Source organism: Patiria miniata, unplaced genomic scaffold (genome assembly GCF_015706575.1).
Source record: "Patiria miniata isolate m_02_andy unplaced genomic scaffold, ASM1570657v1 HiC_scaffold_27, whole genome shotgun sequence".
In the NCBI taxonomy this organism is placed as follows: Eukaryota; Metazoa; Echinodermata; class Asteroidea; order Valvatida; family Asterinidae; genus Patiria; species Patiria miniata.
In genome coordinates, this window is record NW_024037066.1 from 7,013,710 (window position 1) to 7,022,452 (window position 8,743).

An 8,743-nucleotide genomic window follows, 5' to 3' on the forward strand; every position below is an offset into this window, starting at 1 on the left:
ATAAATGGACGGACACAAGACTATATTTTCTTCCCGTTAATTACCGTATGGTCATCATAAAACAAGACCCGTAATCGGTACGGGTCAACATACCAGCAACAATCCCAGTCTCAATGCACACTTTTTTTTCGGTCGCTTGGATGAGCAGGGATGTCACTTTTCCGAAACCATACCCCCCCCCCCCCCCCCGCGGTGTGATAACAAAACAAAACTTGTTGCCGAATAAAATCATTTTATTATTCAAAGCAAAATCTTATGGCATGGTAGTGGGTTTTGTTTTTAGATTTTTTTTTCAATTCAATTTCAATTCAATTCAATTCAACTTCACATTTATTTCCATGCTTCATGAAGAGAAAAAAATATATATATATACAAACTTAAAAGAAAAGGGTTAAACAATAAAGCAGTAAATATCAAGTTAACAGCAAAATAAAAGAAGCAAATAGAGCATGGGGCTGTTTTAATAAGCAGAAGCTTGTGGAAACAGCCGACAGATACAACACAGGACAGGGTGTGTGAGGGGGCGCCGCTACAACGCACTGCAGACAACGAAACCCTGTAATTCGATTTAATATATTGTTGATGTTTCTGATTTGTTATGGCTTTACAATATTGAAGATATTTTCTGAATGTTAACATTCTAACTTAAATCAACGTTGACCTAAAAAGAAGTAACCTTTCCTATTTGAAAAGCAACTTGTTGAATGCTACTTTATTCAACCATGGCGTCACCGTGACTTGAACCATTCCATTGTCGGAATCGAGATTCCTATCCTACAGTCGATGGGTCGATGGATCTAGAACAACCTGCTATGATCCGGCCCGGGACTGGTTTATAACAGTAACCGGTGTCATATAAAATTTGGACTCCTGTATAGTGGATTCTAACTCTCACACTTGACATGTCAATCCACTAATCTTCATTTACGCATGCGCAATACTACCAATGAGTCCGTATTTCATAGAGTCTAAATTGTACGCAACAAGGAATTTCCTGCATGTCTGACGTCAATGTGCCTCAGTACCGACGCACACGAACAACAATAACTCAATGGTCCACAATGTAAGCTGTTGATCTTCCACTAGTTTTCGGAAACGTCGTTGTATAAAGAAAAGTGGCACAGTTGTCACAGTTGACCGGGGATTTCTGGAAATGCACGTAAATACATGTACAAACTAACGGTCGTCAAGGAAAAGAAAAGTTGTGGAAATACACATGAATACAAACTTACGGTCGTCAAGGGAAACACAGATTTTTGAAATGTGTTCACGTCAATACAAATTTACGATCGTCACTCAAGGAAAATAGACTAGGAGTGATTCAACAAAGATTCTGACCTGAAAAAACTCTGGTTTTAACTTTCAGGATGAGCGCACTTTTTAGGGTCAGGAATTCGAAGTTATACCTGACAAGAAATATTTCTAGAGAGTGAAGTTAATATTGTTTTGGTAAGAGAGTCAAAAATGTTACTCGAATGGAAATCGTCTGTGGGAGTATTTACTGCAGGGGATTAAGACGGTGATGTGACGGGCCGGGGGTCCCAAAAGTTGGAATACAAAATGGCGGCGAACGAGGTAAAGAAAACACACATATGAATTGAGAAAAAAAAAACCTTCCTAGGTTCGACTTCGAGCTCATTCCAGCTGATTTTAGGTGCCTGTTTTAGGAAATTTCGGCCAGAGTATAATCCCACAAGAATTCGTTTGTAAAGCATGGCCAGCGTTGGAGACTTTCTGTTTGGTTCGAACATTACAGGCCTGTAATTTGTGTCAACGATATCGAGGCCCGAGATCAATCCGTACTGCGGACGACCCGAGGTTTGAAAAAAAAGGCAAGAAGTGCACAGGGCACGTTGGCGAATAGGCGGAATTCACGCACGTTCATTCACAGTTTCAATTCAGTATTTCCTTCCTAATGCTTCGAGGAACTGTTTCTGTATTTTGATACCTGTATCCTTTGAGGTTCTCCCTCCTTCGTTGGTAAATTATTCGGTGTGTATCTTGTCCTTTTCTCTAACCTTTTCAAAAGTTTGTTTCAAACCAATCAATACAATTTCACCAGAAATCATACGAGTTTTTTATTTTTTTAAAATGTTACCGGGACTAAAATTTCGTGTATCCATAGGTTTTTTTTCGCGACGCTGGACTCTAGGGGACCACCGGTCCAGGAAGAAGGCTCACTTCCGCCCTGACTTGCCACACGCACTTCCCCATGATAAAGACTTAATCAGGATACCACAAGCGATACCACAACTACCGGGTAAAATCTCACAGAACTGTAGCTGACACCCAATATTGTTTGATTATGCGGGAGGTGGGGGTGCAGAGTGTTAATGGGCTTACCATCTGGGTGGACTCGTATAGAGCAAGGATGACATAATCACATATAGTCAAGAGGGGTGCATACCTATACCTATGTTCCCCGACCCTAACCCTAATCCTAAGAATTTCGGGGAACACAGGTTTTGGGGAACATCGGGTAGACCCCAGCCAAGAGTCTTGTTCCCAGACCTGCATGGACGAAACTGGTACATGTATTACTGCACAAATCACACAAGACATATGGCTAGCCACACTAACCACAACCATGGAGCTGTAAAAAGTATAGGCTTAAGGCCCCTGTAGCAATTATTTGTAAGGAATCGATTTCGGAAATTCTTGCTTTGTGATTAGAAAACCGTCACCTCACGCCAAAGGAATGACATGAACTGTCGTTATTTGGGGAACATGAAACCCGAAGGCCGAATAGCGAGCTGGAATGACCGGCACATGCTGGTATGCTGGCCTTGCGTTCAGCGGCCTGAGGCGGGTAGCCGGGTAGCTGGTCAGATGTACAGAGGCCCATACGAGACGTCAGTTCTGTGGTAACATCATTCCATGGACGAGATGCCGCCAATTGCGAAGCAGTCGAGTTTAGCTAGAGCGCGACATGCGTTCACATATTCGCCTACTTTTGCACTACACATCATCCAATGATGAAGGCAAGTTTTAACACTGAATGGACAGTATGACATAAGAGAGAAAGAGAAAGGCCCAAGTGACCATTTTGCCGTTATAAATGTTCAAGCATATGACGTCACTGATGACGTGTTATATATCAAAACCGATTACAATTTGTTATACAGGAACGTTGTGCAATTGCCATATTTTGACTGCAGACATTCTTTTCTTATTTAGAGATCTCTCCTGATATTCTAGATTTGCTGTTGCCATTCTCATTTTCAACATCTTACAAAAATGATCAAGACAAAGTTCGAATTCAACGCGCTTAACATCTTTGCTCAACCTTTAAAAGATGTGCGCAACCGCAAACTTCCTCTGTACGCAAAGCACATTGGCCTTGGGGAACTACCAAGTGAAAAATAGCACAAGAAGTGCGAATCACGTCTCAAATCAAAAGCAGAGTGTAATAATCTTGCAGCGACAAAAGAGAACAAAACAGGCGGGGTCCTTGGACGAATTTACCTGAGAATGGACGAGAAAAAATGCCCCGCGCCGCACCAAGGCCGATTTTCGGCGTTTTTATCTCCCCGGATCTGTTTTAGGGGACGGATAATAGGTGAGGGCAAGTTGAGGGGAAGGTCACAATCGCTCAGTGTTTCCTTTCTTTGTTGATGTTACGTTACTTATTGACAAACAACAACAAGATGACAACAATCTCAAGGCCTCCCTCGCGCACGTTCGAAGCAACAGTTTGTACAGGATTGTCTTCCGTGCGTGACTACATTGCCTTCAAGAGAATTTGCAAACGATCACGTTTACTGGATCCTACGACGGGATTGGTTGCTTTTTGAAATACATGTATGTATTTGTCACGAATCACAAACTTCACTCTTGCTTTGTTTACAGAAACACATTCACAGGAAACGGTTCACATTTTTCGAATCCAGGTTGCCAAAGCTAGATATGATCTTACATTTTACGTTCGAAACGGGTATATAATACCTATAGAACAAAATGCTTACACACCAAAAGCAAAGCCGCATGCCTTTGTAATAAGACTGTCGTCTATAAACCCTTGGTAACTTCGATCCAACGGCCCTCACCCTTTCCAAAAACCTAAACATCGTATTTTCTGTGGACTGAGCTTCACCTGAATGTTACTTTACTGAAATCAGAAGATTGCAGTCAAATAAAGATTAAAAGGAAAGCCTAAAGAAATCATCGTTCGACGAAATTAACACTTTTTACCGAGTCAAGAAATTCCCCAAATTACACTAACATGTCTAACGAATGGATTCTAGTATACCTATCCTACTTGCCAATATTGGAAACAGTTCTCCTTATATCCCTTAACATCTGAGGTTTTAAAGTCATTTTATACAACATTTTGACAAAGGGTTTGGCTTTTTTAGTTGACGATTTCCTCGACGTAAATAATAGTTTGTGTACAACATCAGTCAGAGTGAGCGTCAACCAGCGTTGATCTTAAGGACAAGGGCATCCCATACCAACTCCATGATTGGATCGATAGTGTGTCATTAGTACATCATTAAAGGCTTGTTTGCATTAAATATCACCATCGATAACATACACAGCGGTGGGCCTTCACCATATACACGGTCGAAAGAGCATCAATGTACGACAAGTTCCTGTTAGTTGGTGTCGTGATTACGGGGAGCGAGCCTAACGCTCGCCTCGGAGCCACCAGGGGAATACTTCCTTACCAAAACTGTGGAAAGGACCGGCTATTTGTCCGTTCATACAAGTCTCATTAGTCTGCCAGTCTCTCTTTTTATGACAGAAGGAAATTAATTATCCAAACAAGAAGGGACTGGAGGGGAAAATGCCTGTGGGAGGATGCTTGTCCAGTGCCCATCAGCGCTGCACGTGCCGTGACGTGCTTGAAGTCGTGTTGACGTTGATTAGCGTTTCGTTATTTTTTGGTTTTTCGATTAGCGGCTCATTTTCGACAAGACGAAGAATCGATGGCAGGCGTTACGATACCAGCAAGATTAATCAACGGCTAATGATCGGCCTGCCGTTCTTTGGTCAAATAGCCTTCATCCTATTGTCGCTGAAGATCTTCAGCATTCAAGATTGAATCGATTCATATTAATACAATTTTTTTCACAAGGGCAAGTCATCAAGTGAAGGGTATTAAAATATCAAGTTTAATAATTCGTCACTTTTTTTTCTTTTTAAGTAATTTTACTCGTATATTTGTCTTTGCTCAGAAAGTTTAAAGCCACTTTGCAGCAATTAAAGCCGTATCTCAAACGATCTTCTCCAGAACTATAGCTAGGGTTTTACGTCTGTTGTGAGATGTTCCCACGTAGTTTGAATGGGCAAAGACCAATAACTCGGGTCAAGAGAATCGATGTGCTGAACCAGAGAAACTGCAGTGCGTGTGGTGGGAACTGGACGGGTTTTTTTAGGTCGTGAAAGATGGAAAAAGAAAACTTATGGCATTTGTTGTCCAGATATGCTACATTATCTTAACATATATTACATTGCAGAGGGGTATCCTTGAATAAATAAACGAATAAATCATTAAAAATTGTGGACGAAATAAATACCATTTTAAGAGCACGAAAAGTAAAAAGAAAATCACTTCAAGCTTCATTAAAGTTCACTTGTGATTCTTCCATTTCTTCCATGGTTATAATTATACTTTTCGTCTCTTAAAAACATCAAGACATTCGAGAAAAAAATATAAATTTATGTAACAACTGAAGGAGTGAAGGTCTTTTTGTTCTCTTTTGCCCTTTCCATGCCTTGAATTATTTGCAGTCCACCATCATTAATGATGAACGTGACTGTTCTCGACATTAATGTCATACAAAATAATTGAGGTCCAAAATCAGATAGATCACAACTTCGAACTAAACTAGTTTGAGGACATCTGCTCAATTAGATCTCCGATAACATGAATTCAGATATGCCTCTCCCGTTTGTGGCCGGATACAGTATGACCTTATTTGATGAGGTACTGCGGAGTCGATGCAATTAAAAACGTTTGTGACATAAAGGCAACGATGGGGATTCCTGATTTGAAAAATGATTTTAAAAATGCATAAAACGAAAAGAAAGTGAAGAAGCAAACATTACAAAGCCTGAAGCTTAATTTGTTGTATTTTAGTTTTACAAAATAAGATTCTTTTTTTTCTGAATGAATGGTAGCAATAGCAGCATATTACAGCATGGTAATTCATACCCATCAACTGTTGAAAAGCCCATTTCCACGCCAAACATCCTCTTCTTATGGGAATTTTGACAGTTTGGATGAAAGTTCGATATTTTCGTGCAACGCAGCATTGTTGGAACGACACCAAAATCCTACGGAACTGAGGTTTGGCCGCTCACCTAGCATTTGACTGTACATGGCAGCCATCTTGATGGTGCAGTGCACAAACATCTCAAGGATGGCTACTGTAATGCAAAGGGTCTAACGAAGGGCACACTGTCTGTACGAATCACCATTCTTGTGCTTTTGGTACATGTATGGGGAAAGATTTCCATATACGAAGTTCACTAATTTTCCTCTGTATTGACTAACAAGCCCCCAGATAGCAATTTCATGTCATCAAAGTCAATTTGAGCATTAAGAAAATACAAGCATTTTCTTAGAAAACACTTAGAATTTTTCAGTCCAATCTCGTAGGGTTTGTACACAGGGTGTTGAGTGAACTTCGTATATGGAAATCTTTCCCATGTATGCAACACGATCTGAATTTCGGAGCCCAATTTCTCAGACTATACATTTTGGTCATTTTGGGGATTTCCTTTAGGCCAAAGAATTAATGCCCTTTACTGAAACTCGGGAACCTCAGACAAACAAAAAAGTGCTTTATTTATTATTTCACTGACCAGACCCCGTATATACGAGAGAACAATGCACACAGAGAAATCCGTACACAAAGATTTTGTTTGATGTAAACCGTGCCATGGTCACAATAAATGAGACATTGATTGTTAAAGAGGCAGTGTGGGGTGGGCGTATGATGGGCGGGGGGAGGTAACCACAATTCAAGGTTCAACCTAGTCCGAAAATCGGAGACTCTAAAATAAGAGTGGGTATTGAAATACATGTAATGCAACACAAGAAAATAGACTGGCACTTGAAAGAATCAGTCCAACACTTATACTGCACTCTGGTGCATCAATCAACTGTGTCAAAAGAAACATCTGGTACCTAGTCTCTAGTCTAATTCTGCACATTCTTTTCTTAGTCATGCCACGAGACAACTGAATGGTCAATCGTTTCTAAAAGTTAGACATGTACCAGTCTAGTCTTAGGCTTCAAATTGAAATCACATGGCTTCACTCTGTGCAAACTGTTGAAGAAAATTTAAAGTTTCCTTTAAAAAAAGGCCTCATGAACATTTTAGAGAAGTTGATCAGTTATAACATGGAGCTATAAACACATAGCTTATACTTTTATAGCTCCATGGTTATAACATGGCTAAAGAGTGAGTAAAGTTGACCTGAATTCGTTTTGCATGTTCAGTTGTTACACCCAATTCGACATCAAGAACTTCACAGCAGAATTGACAAGGGATGTGTACATAGTGTATAAAGGGTTAACATGCAACAAACAAATATTTCAGAAACACACCATTCATGATGGCTGCATGTCATGATCACAATATGAACCACCACCCTGAAGCCCGCGCAAAAATGTCGACATACACGTATTCCTAGAACGAGGCAGTTTACCCAAACCGTGAAGCAATAAAAAAAAAACCTAACCTGACCCATATGGTCTGCTTGTATAAAGTTACGAAATCTTCTGGAGTGTCATTACAAATGCAGTAGAAAGTTAAGCTTACCTGGTCGAATTGAAGGCTGTCTAGAAGACCTGAAGAATCCGTTTGAGTTTGGATAGGGAACGGATTGGACCGCAGACCACCAAAGTCCCGGACCGTGCGGCAACAAAACCGATTATTTTACCCACAGTCCTGCGGTCCCTGGGCGCCCTAAGCGGTAGCTACCTAAGGACTCGGCAAGTTTCCCCGCTTGAACAAAATCCACGGCAATCCTGCTCCTCGAACAGCCTTGCGAAAAAAAAACGTCCTGTAAGTCGTTCTAGGGCTCAAACCTTCCAGAATGATTTTCGGAACACCAAAGCACAATGCAGTTTTGGTTCATGAAACGTATACACCAATCTGGACGCTACGTCAGTGGGCAACACGGAGCAGTTGGTGGCACAGTATTGCGGTAAAAAAAGAGGGCAGGTCTGGTTTCGCTTCGACAACGCTGATCGGCCATTGGTATTCTAATTAACCCTGCTGGTTCTGTACAGTCAACGCGTTCAATAGGGGCACGGTTGGTAAACCCAGACGATGTTACGTAACAGTCGTTGAGCTGGCTTTTATGTGTATTGTGGCTATAGCGTTAAGCCCTGTGCGGGTTTTTTCTGCACTGTCTGGCGCGTTGTGTTAGTTGTGTGCCGCGCCATGTTGTTTATCTCTACCGTACGTGCAAATATAACGGTAATGTGGAAAGTCGAAGCACATGCAATGCACATTCACACAACTGTCGGTGTAAACTGATGCTATTGAAGTTCTGTAGATTTGTTCTCTGCTCTATTCGTCACCTGTGATCACAGCAACTATAAGCAATTGTAAATGAATTGCCAATGGCGCAATTTGCCACTGAAAAAAAAATCGAGCACAACGCTTACAATTCACCAACTCTCCAAGGTGTCATATGCTCAAGAATCACCGTATCATTGTTAAAACTTGAATTTCGATCTCTCACTTCTACAGTGAAGTAAAAATAAGTGTACAAATACCTCACT

General features: G+C 40.9%; 1 protein-coding gene across 2 annotated transcripts in view; it reads right to left on the reverse strand.

Annotated features, from left to right (window-relative positions):
• The window catches only part of LOC119734210 (nuclear receptor subfamily 5 group A member 2-like), a 31,897-nt gene extending 23,675 nt beyond the window's left edge, over window positions 1-8,222 (reverse strand). For both annotated transcript variants that reach the window (XM_038207573.1, XM_038207572.1), the window contains exon 1: window positions 7,773-8,222. The gene's annotated coding sequence lies outside the window, so the exon portion shown is untranslated. The remainder of the gene's footprint in view (window positions 1-7,772) is intronic.
• Between the last annotated feature and the right edge of the window lie 521 nt (window positions 8,223-8,743).